Source organism: Papio anubis, chromosome 2 (assembly GCF_008728515.1).
Source record: "Papio anubis isolate 15944 chromosome 2, Panubis1.0, whole genome shotgun sequence".
In the NCBI taxonomy this organism is placed as follows: Eukaryota; Metazoa; Chordata; class Mammalia; order Primates; family Cercopithecidae; genus Papio; species Papio anubis.
This window is the reverse complement of record NC_044977.1, coordinates 178,316,381-178,337,026: the sequence shown is the minus strand read 5'-3', so window position 1 is coordinate 178,337,026 and position 20,646 is coordinate 178,316,381. Positions and strand designations below refer to the sequence as shown.

At 42.9% G+C, this 20,646-nt stretch overlaps 1 protein-coding gene and 1 pseudogene across 1 annotated transcript in view; both read right to left on the bottom strand.

The window, feature by feature from the left end:
- CMTM8 (CKLF like MARVEL transmembrane domain containing 8) overlaps positions 1-20,646 on the bottom strand; it is a 130,627-nt gene that overhangs the window by 91,557 nt on the left and 18,424 nt on the right. The window lies entirely within an intron of this gene.
- LOC108584728 lies at positions 17,974-20,277 on the bottom strand (annotated as a pseudogene).

Genomic DNA, 20,646 nt, shown 5'->3' with positions numbered 1-20,646 from the left:
ACCCTTGACAAGAAAAGTCTGCCACCTCCTGGAGTTGAGCGTTTGCTTGCAGAAGGTCCTAAGCTTTAGCTACATTATACACATTTAATTCTCCCACTGTCCTGAGAGGGAGGTATTGACCTAACTGCAGACCGCCTGAGAGAATGTAAGTCACCTGTGTCCACAATTACTCTTTCATCCAAACATCTGACTTCAAAACACAGGTGCCACACACTGTGCTAGGGGACGGAGAATTTAGCCGTGAACAAAACAGACTCAGCTTCTGCTTTTTCCTGGGGGAGAAAGGCAAAGAGCAAATAGGTAGTTAAGAATTATGTTAAATGCTAGGAGAGAAAGGTCACCTCTCAGCTGGGGTAATGGGGGATTCAATCCAACTCTGTTGCCAATGTCCTGCTTTTTAATTTTGAATTATAGACTCATAAACAGTGTAGAGAGGTGGTATATATCCAGCACCCAATTTGTCTAATTAGTGGCACCTTATGTAACTACAGTACTTTATCACAACCAGGAAACCGAAATGAGCACAGTACACTTCACATAGATTTCACCCATGTTTACACGTACTACTACTATTATTATTTATTTTATTATTTTGAGATAGAATCTTGCACTGTCACCCAGGCTGGAGTGTAGTGGCATCATCTTGGCTTACTGAAACCTGCCTCCCAGGTTCAAGCAATTCTCATGTGTCAGCCTTCTGAGTAGCTGAAATTACAGGTGTGTGCCAACACACCCAGTTGATTTTTGTATTTTTAGTAGAGACCAGGTTTCACTATGTTGCCCGGGCTGGTCTCAAACTCCTGGCCTCAAGTGATCCAACCGCTTTGGCCTCCCAAAGTGCTGAGACTACAGGCAAGAGCCACTGCACCCAGCTGTACTATTATTTTTTGTGGTATATTTTTGTGTATAATTCTATGCAAGGTCCCTGCTTTTTACTACTATATTACATAATCCCAAATTGAACCACCTCTAGCATGTACCCAAAGTGGCCCTGAAAGCAGTTAACATTTAGGTACCATTCTCTACCCTCCCTGAGGAATCTCCGCTTGCTCTTGAACCAGGTCATATGACAAAAAGGTGTGTCCCTTCATCACCTTCGCTGGGGCCTCTCAGATTCTGCATTAAACTGCTCATCAAAGTCAGGACTTCAATTTTCCCCTTTACAAGGAAAGCCACATGAATCCTGTGTCTGCATTTCTCCCAATTTTCTTGAGAACAAAACCCAGGACACCACTCAAAATTCCTAATATAACCACCGACATGAGAGAACGCTCAAAATAGAACCAGGAAAAAACAAAAACCTTTCCCTCACACAACTGACAGGCTTCTTCCTTTCTTGTAAGAAGAACTGTAATGCCATTCATTTATACAGTAAAATATTTATTGAGTTCCTCCTGGCTTCCAGGTACGGGAGTACAAAGATGAATAGATGCAGTTCACGCCCCCTGCGAGCTGTGGTCACAGGCCGGGCTGGAGACAGGCACCGATCACCTAGAATGTCTCCTCAAAGTCCTATGTCCACTTTTAAATGATACTATATAGTTGGCTACTAGGATTTTTCAATAGATAACCCAATGTGATGACTAAAGGGGAAAAATTATGAGATATAATGCACAGGCTGGTAAAAGGGGAGGACAAGGTGAGGCAGCCCCACCCTGCTTCCCTGGGCACTGGGCTGGCAGAGGGCATCCAGCTGCATGTGATTCCCCTCATAGATCCCAATTTAACCCTCAAGACTCCCTCACTGCTTCCTCCTCGTCTTTCAGGCCAGGTTTCTTGTTTTCCACTCCTGTATTGTTAAATCTAAGTGTGTATACATATATATCTATTTTTTGTTGTTTATTTTTGAGATGGAGTCTTGCTCTGTTGCCCAGGCTGGAGTGCAGTGGCACAATCTCAGCTCACTGGAACCTCTGCCTCCCAGGTTCAAGTGATTCTCCTGCCTCAGCCTCCCAAGTAGCTGGGACTACAGGCATGTGCCACCACACCCAGCTAATTTTTTGTACTTTTAGTAGAGACAGGGTTTCACTATGTTGGCCAGGCTGGTCTCGAACTCCTGACCTCAGGTGATCCACCCACCTCGGCTCCCCCAAAGTGCTGGGATTACAGGCATGAGCCACTGTGCCCAGCCTGAAGTGTATATTTGTGTGTGGGTTTATGTATACTCATAAAGCTACTTCAAATCCTTTTTGGAAAGAAGTGTGCTATAAATATTTACAAATGGAGTTTCAGAAAAGGTGCTACAGTCATCTGAACACACCTAGAGCACTGTTTTCCGGCCATAAACTAAGGGCACATCTGAGTGCCTGCCTGGATTGCCTCATTTCTTGCTTGTTCCTCCTCGGGGCCTCCCAGACATCTTAGTTCTCCAAGCGTGGAGGGTGGGATGGAGGGGAGGGGAGGGGATGTGTGTGGGCATGTAAAAAACAAGTTTTTTTGTGTGTCAAGATAAATCATGAAAGGCAGACACAGTAAACATCCTGCTGTGTAGGAGAGAGCAATATGATGGTCAACTGCCCGGCCTGAAATGCCTAGACGTGTCCCGGGATCAATGGCACCTCAGTAAACTGTCCCATCCTGTTCCGCAGGCTCCAGCTTATGCATGGGGAAGGAAGCTAACTCCCCTGGGATGTGCTGGTCACGTTACATGCGCCTGCGATGTGCAGTTCCCCGACTGCAGTACAGAAGCCAGACAGCAAGCGCCCAGTCTGAAGAGAAGAAACTCAAATGGCTTTTCCCCCAATTAGAGCTAATTCACAAAGTTTTGCTGTATGACACGTTATAACATGATAAAACAGACTATCCCAAGGTGTAAAAGAGAGAGAAATGTAAGTACAGCAGCAACAGTAAGAGCAGGGACAAGATGACCACATGCATCCCAAGGCTAAAGCAGGGATTCTCAACTCCCTGAGTTAGGGATTTCATTATCATGCTCCCCCTAAACATTTATAAACACTTTCTCCCCTGCATGAAAAATTATTTTTCTTTCAACATTTATTTAGTGCCTGTTATGTGCAATTTAAGTCCTAACAATAGAGCAATGAAAAATACAGTTTCTACTCTCACAGAACTCATGTTCTAGTGGAAGCATCAGACTAAAAAACAGTACATATGTCAGATGGTGACAAACGCTATGGAAAAATATTAGGTAGGCTAAGGAGATAAGGGTTAACTTATTACATAGAGTGTTCAGGGAAAGGAGGTGCTGAAATAAGACCTGGAGAAAGTGGGTTCTAGGCGGGGGGAAGAGAAAATACAAACGCCCAGAGCTGGGGCATGCTTGCTGTGTCACAAAAGCAGCAATGGGGCCAGAGCGGCTCACCCAGGAGTGGAGCGTGGGATATGAGGTCAGAGAGGTAAGGCAGGAACCCATGGGGTCTTGTAGACTGAAACTGAACAGACTGGCTCTCTCACTCCAAATGCAATGGGAAGTGGAATACCATGACACATCTTACCAGGATATCTCTGGCTGTTGTGCTGAGAGCAGACTGGTATAGGGGGTCAGTTACAGGCAGGGAAATCAGCTAAGAGGCAATATAAAAATAAGACAAGGGAGAATGTTAGTTTGGCTGAGGGTGATTATACTGCAGGTGGTAAGAACTGATAACATTCTGGGTATATTTTTTTGAATTTCTTTCTAATATCGCCAAATCACCATTCTCATAGCTAAAAATAATTAACGATAATATCCAATACCCAGTCAATATTGAAATAACCCTGATCATCTCATAATTGTTTTATGGTTGCTTGGATCAATATCTAAATATGGTACATATATTGCAACTGATTGACATTTCTCTCTTAAATCTCTTTTAATCTATAGGCATCTCCTCTATTACTTTTTCTTTAAAATTTGTTTTTTGAAAAAACTGGGTCATTTGTCCTGTACATACAATCTGGATTTTGCTGACTGTGTCCTCATGGGTTCTTTTAATATGTTTCTCTGTTCTCTGTATTAACCCAAAATTGATACTTAGCCTGAGTTCCCTATGAGACATATTAGAAAAGATGGTGAGTGGGCATATACAAATCTGGGATCCAGGGTAGAAGTCTCGGCTGAGGCTAGAAATGAGTATTTATACTCATTTATATACACTCAGTATATATACTCTATAGAGAGAGTTGAAAGCCATGATTCTGAGGGAATAAATGTAGATGGAGAAGAGGAATGTTCTAAGGCCTGAGCCCTGGCACTCTTGTGTTTACAGTTGGGGAGATAAGGAGGCACCAGGAAAGAAGATGAGGTGCACATCCAGTGAGATAAGAAAAAAAAATTAGGACAGTGACCTTTGAAGCCACGAAAATAAGATATTTAAAGGATTGACGGGAGGGGTCAACTGTGTCGATGTGGCCTACAGGCTCAATGTGATAAGTGCTGAAAGTTGACCCCTTGGCTTTGGCAAAACAGGCATCACTGGTGCCCTCGGTAAGAGCTGTTTGGGTAGACTAGTGACAAGGCTGATTGGAGAGGGTTCAGGAGCAGATGGGATGAGAGGAATTAGGAAATAAAGACAACTCTTTCAAGAAGTTTTGCTGCAAAGGTGGAGCAGAGAAAAAAAGGTGACAACCATTGAAGAATGAGACCTGGAGGGATGATTTGTTACAGTTTTCAAGATGGCATTCATCACAGCATATTATCGCCAGGAAATTTTAACATCACAGATAAACTGTCTATTTACATACTACATGTATATATGTACTTTATTCATTGAAAAAAGGTAAGATTTCCCTCCCTACCACCAAGAACCTGTTTTTGCTCCCTTGCAAGCAACACCGCCCCTTAATGAGAATGCATGTGCTAAATTAACAAAAAATGTTCCAAGAGAAGAGACGAATCCAGCTGCCTGACTCTTCCAACTTTTATTAATGTAAAGAGTTCCTTTGATGGGTAAGGGAAATATTTTCAGGTACAGTGTAGCCGCTAGAGACGTGCCAGGGAAAACAGAGCTTACAGCTAAACATGTGCTCCTACACAAAATCCTGCCATGATGGGCCTACAAGGTATCTCTATATTCTAACAGTCATACACAGGAGCATCAAACCTCAGGATTGTCCCCATGCAGAGATGGGGGTTGGGGAGTTCCAGGATAACTCCCTTCAGAAATAGTTGGGTACAGTGAATTAACAGTCTACCATTTAGAGTCAGGAAGAACTGGTGTGAATCCCACCTCTGCCGCTTCCTGGTTGTGACCTTCGGTTACTATAATCATTCAGCCTCATCTGCTTTATTTATAAAATGAGACAAAGGTAGTTCCAAATGTAATTGTCACTTTTTTTTCTTTTTTGCCTGTTTTCTCTTGTCTTGGAGACGTATCTTTCCTTCAACGTAATTGGAGTAGGGTTGACTCCATGCCAGGTACCAGAAGTAGACAGATAACCCAAGTGAGGCCAGAGCACTTATATTACCAGTGAGGGGTCTTCACTGTGAGTCATCCAGGTTCTTGGCATTTTGAGCAAAGAATTGGACAAAACACACAAATGAAGCAACGAAAGCACAGATTTTTGAAACGAAAGCACACTCCACAGTGTGGGAGTGGGCTCAAGTGTGCTGGTTATGGACTTTTCTGGAGTTTAAATACCTTCTAGAGATTTCTCATTGGTTACCTGGTTACATCCTATGTAAATAAAGTTGTGGCCCATGACCAGTCTGATTGATTGCAGAAGGTGACCAATCAAAGGCTGAAGTGAAGTTACAAAGTTATACCCCTATGCAAATGAAGACTAGGCCCACGACCAGTCTGATTGGTTGCAGGAGGGGACCAATCAGAGTACTTTCCATTTTCCATCTGCCACGAAGAAAAAGTGGGTGGGAGTGCAAAGGAAGTAGCCTCTGATCCTTTTGTTACCTGGGCATGGAAAGTTGGGGTTTTCCTTTTGATTCCGTTCTAGGAAGTCAGCGTGAATCAGCCTTAGGCTCCCTGCTTCCAGACCCTATTCTCCCCCCTCACTTATGCCTGGCCACATTGACTGGACCGAGAATGACCATGTGACCTGAGCTAAGTCAATCAGGGACTTCCTCCTGACTGGTGGCCACTACGAAGTGCTTGGTTACCACTGTGAAGAAACAGATTGATGGTTTCTTAAAAAGTCACTAACTATAAGAAAAATACAGAACTGTGGGTGACATTTCTGTCATCATGCAGGGGAAGTCTTTCTAAGAATGAAGTTTATTCAGAAGAAAGCACAGCCAAGACACTGAGGAGAGAGACTGAGCCCTGCTATCTATTGAACTCCTGGTTCCAGCCATACCTGAAGCTTGATACATAGCTCAGCTTGTCAGATACATGAGCCAGTAAGTCCTCCTCCTTTTCGTTGTCATGGAAGCCAATTTAGCCAAGTTTCCATCATCTACAGCTGTACAGGTTGTGACTAATACAGTATTTCACTGTTAGATATTAAAAATGCTTTGAAGTTCTAGGAAGTGTCTTTCTCTGAATGAACACTCAGTAAACGGGACTGACCCTTAGTCTTTTATGTACCCAGTGCTGTTCTGGGCATCAAGTATATAAAGGTAAGTAAACTAAAAGGTATTATGTAACATTCGCAGCTTATGTATCAGGATATGTCAACAGAGATAACTCAGTTTGGGAAGGGAGGCATGGGGCTGTGTTATCCAGAGAAGGAGTTTGCGAGGCCTGAAAGGGAGGCCAGGTAATTCTAAACAGAGGCAGCAACACATATAAAAGCATGGAGGTGTGTTGAAAGAGATGATCGGGGTTAGCTGAGAAGGCAAACTCAAATGTCTACAAGGATCAAGCAGGTAACATAAATGAGTGAAACGCATCAGTTATAAGGCAACAAATGACAATGCCTCTTGGCCTCAGTTACGTGAAGACTGGAGAGAGCTGAGGGTAGTAGCAAATAGGTGACTGCAAGGCCCCTCACAGCACAGAATATAGTTTGTCCATACCATCCACTCTCACCTTCTGCCTTTAACAAGAAGTGGGTTTTAGCTATTCACATGCCCACGTGGATAAGGACCACATTTCCCCAGCTTCATCTACAGTCAGACATGGCCATGCTGTACATTCTGACCAATAGGATGCCAGAGGAAATGATACATGTAACTTCCAGGTTGGATCTTGAAGAAAGGGACCTACTTCTCCATCCTGCTGAAGGCTGGAGCAGGCAGGAGGTGGGAAATGAAGCAGTATCTTGGACCAGAAGATGGAACCCACTGCAGAGAACAGGGAAAAACAAGACAGAAGTAGATAGTGTCTCTGACACCATGGAGCTATCATATCTGCCCTGGGCAATTAGTGCTTTGAGTGTCACATGAGAGAAAAACAAGTTTCTACTTTGTTTAAGCCACTTGTTTTGGTCTTTGTTACAACAGTCAAACATGCATCTTGACCAACACTCTTATATGCAGAGGGCGGCCACTTCTTGGCTCCAAAGGATTACTGCCATGAGGAACTGTAGGCTCAGTATTGTGCATTTGTCCAATTTTCCAAGAGATCATGGAAATCTAGATTTTCTTACGATATCTGATATTTACATCCTGGCAACTAATTCTGATTTTCAGCACTGTATAGGCCAACACAACTGGTCTGGGGCCCGGTATCATTCTGGTCCACAGGCCTCTCCAAAATAACGACTTCATTGGAACAAGTAACATAACTTAGGGTAATAGAGTCCTTTGAGTTTGGGCAACACAACACAGTGCCTGCAAACTCTCATTACCCTCAAATGCAGTCCCATTCCCTGGAGAATAAGCCAGATGTGGTGGCACACACCTGTAATCCCAGCTACTTGGGAGGTTGAGGCAGGAGGATCACTGGAGCCCAGGAGTTTGAGTCTAGCCTGGGTAACATAGTGAGACTCTGTCTCAGGAAAGGAGAGGAAAGGAGAGGAAAAGAAAGGAAAGGAAACGAAAAAGGAAAGGAAAAAGGAAAGGAAAGGAAAGGAGAAAGGAAGAAAGAAAGAAAGGAGAATCCTTGGAAAATGGAAAGACAGAGCCTCTAAGTCAGCAGCAGCAGCCACGGTGGGGCCTTACTTGCCCACAGCCTCACCATGTAGGGCCTCCCTGGACACCAGCGGCCTTTACCAGGATTAAACTCTGTTCCTTTCTCTTCTCCCTTTCTCTCCTTTTCAAGACTAAATAATTTCTCAGGGCTGGGTGCATTGGAGCACACCTGTAGTTCCAGCTACCTGGGAGGCTGAGGTGGGAGGATTGCTTGAGCCCAGGAGCTCAAGACTGTCCTGGGCAACATGGTGAGACCCCAATCTCTACAAAAAAATTAATAAGTTAGCCGGGGATGGTGGGATGTGCCTGTAGTCCCAGCTTCTCGGGAGGTCGAGGCAAGAGGATTCCTTGAGCCAAGTTCAAGGATGCAGGGCACTATGATTGCGCCACTGCACTCTAGCCTGGGCGACAGAGTGAGACCCCATCTCAAAAAAAACAAATTTTTTTTTTTCTCAGCAGACAGGGCTAGATATTAGAATCATGAAGCAAAAAACAGTAGGTGAAAAAGGCAGCCCTCAGTTTGATATGGAAGGTCTGGCAGCCTCACCAAACAAGTTCATCCAGACAAACAGCTTCCTGGAGGAGGAGTGGGAGGTGGCATAAAGGAAGACGCAGAAGGTGCAACATCCAATGCTCATTTTGTGGGAACCACTGACAACACGGGTTATAAGAAAACAACCAAAGTGGCATCAGCATTGCACGGGGTCCCAGCTAATACTCCCCTCCACAGAACAAAGATCTTCTGGGCACAATTTCAGCTGACCCCAGCTTTCTCCTCTGGATTCAGGTAAAGCACCCATGCAAAGGTCCATGGTTAGCCACAGGCAATTACTCTAATTGCCAGCCAAGCATTGTCAGCATGAAGGTATTGCTCATACAGGTTCAAACCACTTGCTATGCTCTCAAGTCCAAATAAACATCAGGGAAATATCCACGGCATTGCTGTTGCACAAGAAGAAGAATAAAAACAATCATGTTACAGGAAAAGAAGTTCCTGTTTATAAGGCCCACTGCCCTCTAGGGAGTTGCTTCGGGTTTGGTGAGAAGTCTTTTCTCTGCAGTGCCCTCACTGAATTAAGATACACAGTTTGGAGGTAGGAGCTGGAGAGTTTCCCTGCACAACAGAAGGAGAAGGATTTGGAGAGGAAAAGGATGAGTAATCCAAGAGGGAAGGGAGATCAAACAGAAGTGGGAGGAGAATGGAACAGGAGGTAGGTCTTTGCATTCTCCAAGAGCCTCTGTACCGGTCATCAGTCAATACCTAAAACCAACCCACCACTGGGACCAGTGAGCTTTTTACAGACACCAGAGATGGATGACAGCAAAGGATAAAGGAGGTGGAGGAGAAGGTGGAAAAGGGCAAGAGAATACGGGCTCTTTGGGAATTAACTGAAGTACACAGGAGTGATGACTCACGCCTGTAATCCCAGACTATGGGAGGCTGAGGCAGGCAGATCACTTGAGGCCAGGGGTTCAAGACCAGCCTGGCCAACATAGCGAAACCCCACCTCTACTAAAAATACAAAAATTAGCTGGGCGTGGTGGTGCACACCTGTAATCCCAGTTACTCTGGAGGCTGAGGCACGAGAATTGCTTGAACCCTGGAGGCAGAGGTTGCAGTGAGCTGTGGTCGCACTATTACACTCCAGCCTGGGTGACAGAGCAAGACTCTGTCTCAAAAAAAAAAAAAAAGAAAAAAGAAAGAAAGAAAAAGAAATACATGGGAGGCCTTTGTGTTCGTCACACAGAGATTCTGAGCAATTTCACCAATAGCTTTGAGGGACGGAGAGGTCCCCATGCCATTTGGATACTATCACCTCCCCCAGACAAGAGTTATGAGTTCTTATAATGTGCCAGTGCTAAACAATTTACATGAATTTCTATTCAATTCTTTCAATAATCATAAGAAGTGGGTATTATTAGACATATTTTACAGATGCTTTAACATATTAAATATTTTGCTTAAGATCTCAGAGCTAATAGAAGCCGGGCCAAGACTCAAAGCCAGGTCTGTTTGGCTCCCAATTCTGTGTCATTCTGCTCACATTTAGCTTGCAGAAAAGTGATTCTGGCCAGGTGTGATGCCTCACACCTGTAACCCCAGCACTTTGGGAGGCTGAGATGGGTAGACTGCTTGAGTTCAGGAGTTCGAGACTAGCCTGAGCAACATGGCGAAACCCTGTCTCCACAAAAAAATACCCAAGTTAGCCAGGTGTGGTGGTGCACACCTGTAGTCCCAGCTACTTGGAAGGCTGAGGTGGCACGATTGCTTGAGCCTGGGAGGTTGAGGTTCCAGCGAGCCGTGATTGCACCACTGCACTCAAGTCTGGGTGATAGAGTGAGACTCTGTCTTTTAAAAAAGAAAAGAAAAGAAAAGTGATTCTGGTTACATGCACTAATCATGGGATACACTGACATCCCAAGCCCCTTGATGTATGGTACTAAGAAGGACAAACATTGCTTCAGTGGGATTTCTGCCAACAATACATAACCTGAATGTACTCACGAGGAAACACCACACACACCTAATTTGCAGAGCATTCCCCAAACAGCTCACTTGGATTCTTCAAAATTGTCAAGGTCCTAAAAGACAAAGACTGAATATTCTAGACTAAAGGACACTAAAGAGACATGATGACGAAATATAATGTGTGATCTTACGCTCTATCTTGGACAGGGAAAAAGAATATAAAGAACATTATTAGGACAATTTGGTAAAATTTGAGAATGATAGTTATACTGTGGTTATGCAGGAGAATATTCTTGTCCTTTAGAGATGCATGCTGGAATAACTAGGGTATTTAGGGGTGTGATGTCTGCAACCTACTCTCAAATGGTTCCATAAAATATGAAGCAGACAGACAGGAAGGAGGGAAGATGAAGCAGGATATTTACATTTGAGAAATTACAGTGAATGTATGAGGAAGTTCACTACACTGTCCTTACAACTTTTCTTAGTTCCTTGAACTTTTTTAAAATAAAAAAATTAAAGGAATTCTGACTTCAATTTCTGACACTGTGACAGACTGGGTATCCTCCCAAATGAAACAAGTATGGGTAAAACATGAATTTTTTTTTTTTTTTGAGACAGGGTTTCACCCTGTCACCCAGGCTGGAGTGCAGTGGCACGATCACTACTTACTGCAGCCTTAACCTCCTGGGCTCAAGCAATCCTCCCACTTCAGTTTCCCAAGTAGCTGGGACTGCAGGCATGCACCACCACGCCTGGCTAATTTTTGTAATTTTTTGTAGAGACAGGGTCTCGCCATGTTGCCCAGGCTGGTCTCAAACATGATTCGCCTGTCTCAGCCTCCCAAAGTGCTGGGATTACAGATGTGAGCCACCGTGCCCAGCTAAAACATTTTTAAGCATGTTGCTGAGCTGGCATGAAAAGAAAATATCCCAAGAAGCCAAACATTAAATAAAACAAGAATCCTGGGAGTCATCAATGCCAAAACCAGTTTCCACCCTGAGAGTCTGTTAAACCTTGAGGACCCTTGAGCTTCTACCCTTTTTTAGAACCACTTCAAGATATAATGCATACATCATAGCATTCACCTTTTAAAAGTGTAGAATTCAGTAATTTTTAGACTATTCAAAGAGGTGTGCAACTACCACAACTATCTGATTTCAGATGATAACATTTTTATCATCCCCAAAAGAAACTCCACACCTATCAGCAATCGCTCTCCATTCCTCCCTCTCCCAGCACACACTAACGCACTCACCTACTTGCTGTTTCTACGGATGGGCCTATTCTGGATATTTCCCATAAATGGAATTTGACAATATGTGGCCTTTTGTGTCTAACTTCTTTCACTTAGCATAATGTTTTCAAGGGTCATCAATACTATAGCATGTATCAATATTTTATTTCTTTTTATTGCCAAATAAGATTCCATTGTATCGGTATTCTGTTTATCCATTCATCAGTTAGTGGACAACTGAGTTGTTTCTACCTTTTGGCTATTATGAATAACGCTGCGATGAACATTCATGACCTTGAAAAAGCATGTATGTGTGTATATATGTGTGTGTGTGTGTGTACAGATATACATATAACTTGGGATACTTTCTTTTCATGCCAGCTCAGCAACATGTTTAAAAATGTTTTAGCTGGGCACGGTGGTGCACATCTGTAATCCCAGCACTTTGGGAGGCTGAGATGGGCGAATCACTTGACCCCAGGCATTTGAGACCAGCCTGGGCACGTACACACACACACACACACACACACACAAACATACATATATTTGTTCCAATTTCTCCACACCCTTGCCGATACTTGTTACTATCTTTTTAATTGTAGCCATCCTTATAGGTATGAAGCCGCATCTCATTGTGATTTTGGAATGTATTTCTCTAAATGTCTAGATGTCTAATGATGTTTAGCATCTTTTCATGTGCTTATTGCTGTTTGTATATCTTTGGAGAAATATCTACTCAAATCCTTTGTCAAGCTTTCATCTAGGTACAGGGTGGTGGGAGACAAAGCAAAGGGCCTATTTAAGGAGAAAGTCTAACAGGAAACCACCCATGTACAGTTGGGATCTTAAAAGGCCATCCCTTCAATGTGAGGATGGACAAGAAATTAACTCAGTGTCCAGAGGGAGCAGCAAGATAACTTCAGTATCTCAATCTCGGCAATGAGTGGAGGGTTAAAAGATCTCCCTTTCAATTTATAACCACACTTATTCTCTCATTTGGGTTGGGTCTGAGTCTATGTAGGCCATAAAGAACACAGTAGATCTGGAAAAGTTCAAGAATTTCTAGAAATGTAAGAGAATTGAAATTCAAAATCCAATGATACATTAAACAGCTAAAAAAAATTATTAAAATTGAAGTTATATAAATAACTAAAATGCAGCCCAGGAACCCAGAGTTGAAAATTATCAGTTTAAAAGACACGGAAGATAGAGTCTAAGGATCTAATACATATTTAGAGTTTTAGAAGTAGATGAAATAAAATGGGAAAGACAATATTCCCAATATTTTAAGAGATAATGGCTGATAATTTTCCATTATTGTTGAAAGAGTAGTAATTAGATCTAAGAATCTCAATCAAACCCAAGGATAAATAAAAAGAAAACCTTAGCTAGGCATATCATAATGAAGCTGCTGTATACAAAGACAAAAAAACTTTTAAGCTAAAGTAGCTAAATTTAAAAAAAGAATGGCAATCTGCAATTCTGACTGCCAGCATCATCAACAACCATGGAGACCAGTAAGATAGAAGAATGATACTTTCAAATGCATACTGAGACAAAAATAACTGCCAACTTAGAATTCTATAACTTGTATAATTATCTTTCAAGAATGAGAAAGAAAAAGATTTCCAGAGAAAAATGGGAGATGTGAGGTGTAAGAAGGAACAATGAGCAAAGATATAAGGCAACTATGTGGGTTGCGAGTAAAGCTAAACTGTTGACTATGTAAAACAACTAGAATGCTTAATTTGTAGGTGGAAAAGTAGCTAACACTAAATAACAAGAAAATACTATAAATTGTGAAGAATGTTATCTGATTTAGAGTTCTGAGGTCTTTGTATTTGTTTAGGAGCAGGATAAAAATACTGTTTAATTTTAGCCTGTATAATAGACTAAGTATGCATGTTAAGACAGCTAGAGATCTACTAAAAGAATACAGCATAACTTCCAAACAAACAGAAGAAAGGGAATGAGAAACACACACAAACAAAGTTAATCAGTTCAAAAGATGGCAATCCAGGAGGCCATCAACCTAGAAGGGGCAAATCATGGTGCATTCATAAAATAAAATATGGTAAAACTTTAAAAGTTAAGGAACAACAGCTACCTATGTCGATATGGAAAACACTCAATGATGAATGGAAGAAGCAAGTCAGAGAAGGAAATCCCATGTGATTCTGTATTCCGTAAGATGCAAAATGAGGCAAGATAAACAATACTTGGAAAATTTTGAACTTTATAGAATACAGAATGCGGCTGGGCGCGGTGACTTTTGCCTATAATCCCAGCACTTTGGGAGGCCAAGGCATGCGGATCACCCAAGGTCGGGAGTTTGAGACCAGCCTGACCAACATGGAGAAATCCCATCTCCACTACAAATACAAAATTAGCCAGGCGTGGTGGCGCATGCCTGTAATCCCAGCTACTCGGGAGGCTGAGGCAGGAGAATCACTTGAATCCTGGAGCAAAGGTTGCAGTAAGCTGAGATCGCACCATTGCTCTCTAGCCTGGGCAACAAGAGTGAAACTCTGTCTCAAAAAAATGAAATAAAATAAAAAATAAATTTAAAAAAGGATACAGAATGCATACACGCTTAAAAAAACAAAACAAAACAAAACAGGATAGTGGTTACCTCTGCAGAAGAGGGCAGGGGCTACAAGGGGTCTCTAAAATATCGTAATGTTCTATTTCTTAACCTCAGTGGCTGCGTATGGTTACTTGTTTGATCATGATTTAAAGTCTAGGCCAGGCCCAGTGGCTTACATCTATAATCTCAGAGCTTTGGGAGGCCAAGGCAAGAAGATTGCTTGAGGCCCGGAGTCCGAGACCAGCCTGGACAACATAGTGAGACCCTATCCCCACACACAAAAATATTTTTTTAATTAGCCAGGTAGCTTGGTACGGTGGCTCATGCCTGTAATCCCAACACTTTGAGAGGCCGAGGCAGGAAGATTACTTGAGTATAGGAGTTTGAGACCAGACTGGGTAACACAGTGAGACCCCTGTCTCAAAAAAAAAAAAAAAAAAAAAATTAGCTAGGCATGGTAGTGCAAGCCTGTAATCCTAGCTACTCAGGAGGCTGAGACAGGAGGATTGCTTGAGTACAAGAGTTCAAGTTTAGAGTGAACTATGATCATGCCACTGCACTCCAGCCTGGGCAACAAAGCAAGGCCCCATCTCTTAAAAAAAAAAAAATGTATATGGGTTTTAGTACTGTATGATATTTTACACAAAAAAGTTTTAGTGAAACAAAGAAGGAATCTTAGTTCTGGGGGCACGCAGAAGACATCTCAGTTATGTAAATCTGCAACCTAACTCTTGTGGACTGACCTTTTTCGTACCTTGGGAGACTGGAAACATAAGCGTCAGCTCCCACCTGAGCTCTTGTTCCACAGGCTAGCCGCTAAACCAGCCTGGTAGTAACCAGTGACCTAGTTAACTGAGTTTGGTCTTCCACCTTTCACAAAAGCAACCTAATCACATAAAGGGAAGTTTAAAAATCTCACATTAGCTTCCCAGGGAGGTATGAACATTAGTTCATGATCTGAAATGTGAATAAAAAGGAAAACTGCTCAATATTCATGTCACAATTAAAAGGAATCTTAGACATAATTTCCAAAGCATAAGCTAGTAGAATATTAAATATACCTGTTATAGATCTCTTCAGACATCTCTCTCCCTGAGGAAATTCCCTGAGACCAAAAGAAGGTCAGAGCTTCGAAGAACACAGACATTTTTCCCCTCTGAAACTAAAGTTGCAGGGAGATTAGTTGACAAGCTCTCAATATTGTTTACCCCGAGACTGCTGTGAACAGTGTCAGGCAACATAACTGCCTTTTGTCTCTAAAGGTGACTTATCTGAGAATATCCCTTCAAGCCTGCTCAGTGTTTAGTGCTTCAAACAAAGTGATCTTTGATGCTTTTCAGTTTTTGATTGACGTAGATTACTTGTTGCATCCCTTAAAACCTAAATTTAAAGATTTCTGTCCTACCTGAAACCCTTTCTGGAAACAAGACAGGTTAAAATACACAATAAAGATCCCCATTTTCCCCACAGAAAGCGGTACCTGTTATAATTAGATTTTGAATAGATGAAGGAAAGGGCAAGGCAAGATAAGGCATGAGATCAGAGCTTTGCATGTTTTCCAACACAGGTCATTAAACTCAGACCTCTGGAAAATTGACTACCCCATGGTTTTTTAGGACTTCTTTGAAGAAAGTCTATAGGAACACAAATCAGTGGAATCTTCCCACTCTACCTACAAAGCTGGCATCACTCATGACGGTGTCTAGATCATTCTACTAATCATTTACGTGGTCTAAATGAACTCGTTGTGTTCAAAGTTCAAATAAGCAGGTCTCTGTGGTTTTTAATATAGCTTTTAAGCTTTCTTTAGTTACAGGTATGATCCTAATTCTAACCCTAGTATATACCAGAGAGGCTAAATTCTATGTTCCCGCTCACTGCTGAGTGTGTGAAAACTCACTAGAAGCTGATATGACCACTCATTCCAAATACAGCCCGGTCCAAGCAGAATTAATCTACAATATCTAGACCGGCTGATAAAAAAAAAAAGGGAAGAAATAAGCCTATAGTAACCCAAGAAATAAGCTAATATTTACCTCTGAGACAGAGCTTCGATGTATTTTTGCTCACTTTATCTTCTACTAACATGTGACATCGTCATTATCTTTCTCATTATTACAGATGGAAGGTCAGGAAGTATCAGGTCAGTTGTAAAGGTTACATAGCTAGAAATCAAATGTGTGTCTTAACTGAAATAGGGCAAGTCCTTAGGATGTTTTAGAAGCAACACAAATCACAGGTGGCCTTCCACCTCCAACACAGTGACCCAGGTAGACTCCAATGAAGTGGATGTAGTAAATACTCCATGTGGATCCACTCACCTCTGCCACATTCCCCTTGCAGTGTGCCTTACTGCTCACTAGAGGCTGGAAAGCTGGACCACAGCTCGGGTTCTACACAATGATGTAGCTTTGGCAGGCACACCCAACCTAGACTTAGAAGGAAAAGACACCACCATGGCCCAAAGGACATGCTTTGGATGCCTCTATGTTCCTGCTGGCAGACATAGCCATGGAGGTACTTGTTTTTCTGCATCAGTCCACAGAAAACTGAAATCCCAGCATCCCATTCCTTGCTTCATAGTGTTGAGAGGCAAGTCAGGGGGCAGCCATATGGTATCATGACCCGCAATGGGGACAATAGACATCCAGGACCCAGCAGACATGAGAGTAGATCCTGCTTCCTCGCCTTCCTTCTGATGGCAGGCCAGTTCCGCGGTATGATTCCAGTAGGTGCTCCTGGAAGCTCAGCCTAGAGTCTGCTCCTCCAACCCTACCAAAAATTTTGGAAGCCAACTAATGATGCATAATAAATCCCTTGCAGCTTCAACCAGCTACAGTAGACTGACATCTTCAGTTGAACTCTAAGACAATGAATATTCTACTTTCCCATGAAAGGGGCACATTACTAGGCTGGTACCATGAATCTCATGGGTGTGTACAGAGGATGGACAAGCAATCAGATGGCATTTGTTTCACGCTGAACTCCACAAGGGTGTGGTTGACTCATTCATGTGTTATTTAAGAACTGTTTCCTCAAATCAGGGCTCAACTAGAAATGGAAATGAAAGAAAGAAGGGATTCCCCACAACCTGGGACTGGTTTATTATCAAGTGAGATAATGAACGTGAAAACCCTTTAAATGGTAGAGTGTTTCTCTAAATGTACAGGCACCTTCCTAGAAACAGTGCTACTCAATCTCATCAAAAACAAATGGTATTTTCCTGCCAAATTTTAGATTTAACTCTCTCTATGGGGTGAATAAAGGACCAAATACCTACAAGGAATAAATGTCTCTTGAATTTCACCTCAAATTTGAAAATTTGAGTTTTTCCTACTATAATTTAATATCTTTTTAAGCATATTTTTCTTTACATGTCTTAAATCCTGTAATTGATCATTTGTTTCAACAAACATAGAAAAGTGCTATTTACCACTATATTCTAAGGGCTAGACACATAGTCTGGCACACAGTAAATATTCAACACATTTTTATGACAATAAATAAGATATGTATTATTAATTTGCACTGTAAAACCCATAGCATTTTGTTTTCTTAGTTTTTATTCTTTTTTTTTTTCTTTAAGAGACAGACACAGTCTTACTCTGTTGCCCAGGCAATCCTCCTGCTTCAGCCTCCCAAGTATCTGGTACTACAGCCATGCACCACCACACCTGGCTCATTTTTAAATTTTTTGTAGAGACATGGTCTCACTATGTTGCTCAGGGTGGTCTCAAACTCCTGGCCTCAAGCAATCCTCTGGCTTTGGCCTCTCAAAGGGCTGGGGTTATCGGCGTGAGCCACTGTATCCAACCTTCATAGCATTTTAGACTGGAAAGACCTTGAAGAACTTAAGAATCAATACTAAGACATAACCTGAGACAAAGAAATAGCTGAAAAGTTTCCCTCTTAGGAACTAGAGTAGTATAAAATGATTTTCCCAAAATTAATCTATGTGTCATATAAAAATCCAATATAATCTGACAAAGGAAAGGAGGCACCAGCAGTGACTGTGAAAAAAGTTATAGAGGTCAACTTGAAGAAGAAACATATAAACATGTGAAAATTGGGGGAAAAAAATTTAAAAATGATCACAGCTGGGATAGATTATCCTATCAGATATTAACATGTAATCTAGAACTAACATGGAAACAAAGAATAGAACAGACTAGAAAGTGTACAGTTGAACCCAAGCAGGTACAAGTAGTAAATGAAAAACAGAAAGCAATCCAGGTAAGGGAATGTACAATGAATTTACCAATATGAAATGTTGGGACAACTGAGTAGACATTTGAAAACAAAATTAGAGCCCAACTTTATATTTCTGCTGAAATGCAGTTCAATATTAAAGTTAAATATTTTAAAGCACAAGAAAAATACAGGTAAAATATTAATGTATAGTCCATTATATTTAGCTTTGTTAGTGAGATAGTACTTTCTTTTTTTTTCCAATGACCTCTGAACTTTTTATTGGCCTCCTGCTCCCCAAAGGGCACCCTGCTTCTGCTGGCTTAGTGTCTCAGAACTTTGGTGTCATTGGTCAGACACCACTTTGCCATCCACTATCCGGCGGGTGGTGGTCTTTTGGATGGTTTGCATGGAGTTGCTGCTGTAAAGGGCATTACCAAGACTGAAGTCCTCGCCATCTTCCAGCAGGCAGTGGTAGGTGGTAATCTCAGCCTCCAGTAGACCTTCATGTTCAGCACAGCCTCGTACTCCTGGGCCTGGTGCTGTCCCTCTGCCAGGGTCGGTGCCAGCTCGGACTCCAGGTGCAGCAGGATCCCGTTGAGCTGCTCCATCTGCAGCGTGTAGTGGGCCTCCACCTCCCTCAGGCTGTTCTCCAAGCTGGCCTTCAGATTTCTCATGGAGTCCAGGTCGATCTCCAAGGACTAGACTGTACATCTCAGATCCACGAGCAGCATCTCAGCAGCTCCAACCTCAGCAGACTGTGTGGTGACCACTGCGGTGGTCTCCTCAGTCTGCTGAGACCAGTACTTGTCCAGCTCCTCTCAGCTCTTCTGAGCCAGCTCGTCATATTGGGCCCAGGTGTCTTCCATGATCTTGGCAAGGTCCTGAGATTTGGGGGCATCCACCTCCACGATCAACCCAGAGCTGACAATCTGAGCTAGGCCTTTTACTTCCTCTTTGTGGTTCTTCTTCAGGAAGAGCAGCTCCTCCTTGAGAGGCCTCGATCTCTGTCTCCAGCTGCAGCCGAGTGACATTGGTGTCATCAATGACCTTGCAGAGCCCATGAATGTCATTCTCCACAGACTGGCGCATGGCCAGCTCTGTCTCATACTTGACTCTAAAGTCATCAGCAGCAAGACGGGCACTGTCAATCTGCAGAACAATGTGGGCATTGTCCACAGTATTTGAGAAGATCTGAGCCCTCAGGTCTTCGATGGTCTTGAAGTCATGGCTCCAGTCTCTGACTTGGGGTGCCTTCTTCTCCAAGTGCTCCTGGATTTTGTTCTCCAGCCTCCGGTTCATGGTCTCTAGGCTCCTCACTCTGTCCAGGTAGGAGGTCAGGAGGTCGTTCAGGCTTTGCACGGTCTCCTTCTCGTTCTGGATGCCTCCAATTCCTGCCAGACCCCTGGCTGTCCCCGCGGCCAGGTCTCCGGACCCCATGCCACCCTGGAAGCCGGTGGAGCGGGACACAGCGATTTGGGAACCAGAGCCCCCCGGCATCTGCAGAGATGCTGGCTGTGCTGCTAACTGGCAGGATGCCATAGCTGGGCGCCTGGACAGAGCCCAGGGACCGGCAGTTGGTGGAGAAGGTGGAACGAGTGGTGAAGCTCATGCTGTCCAGAGGCGGAGGTGTGGGGAAGCGAGGGGACAGAACTCAGGCTTTGCTGACATGTTAGTGAGACAGTACTTTCTAAGGATGATGTCCAACATGGGGAAGACAGTAAGACAGAGATTTGAAGATAAACTTTAGATTTTGTAAATAAAATCACTATGGCGCTTTGGGAGGCCAAAGCGGGAGGATTGCTTGAGCCCAGGAGTTTGAGAACCGCGCAGCAAACAAAAAAATCAGCCAGGTATGGTGGCATGTAACTGTAGTCCCAGCTACTCAGGAGGCTAAAGTGAGAGGCTCACTTGAGCCTGGGAGGTCGAGGCTGCAGTGAGCTGTGATCGTGCCACTGCACTTCAGCCTGGGTGAGAGAGCAAGACTATCTCAAAACAAACAAACAAACAAACAAACAAACAAACAAAAAAAACCCCATAAATAAAACTAAGAGATAAGCTAGAAAAAATATTCACAACAAAGAGGGTCAATATTCCTAATAGACGCTAAAAATATCTATAAGTGAATAACAAAACTACTGAACTTCTTTGTAGCTAGACCTGTATGTTGACCTCTTTATCCTTCCCAAATTCCACTG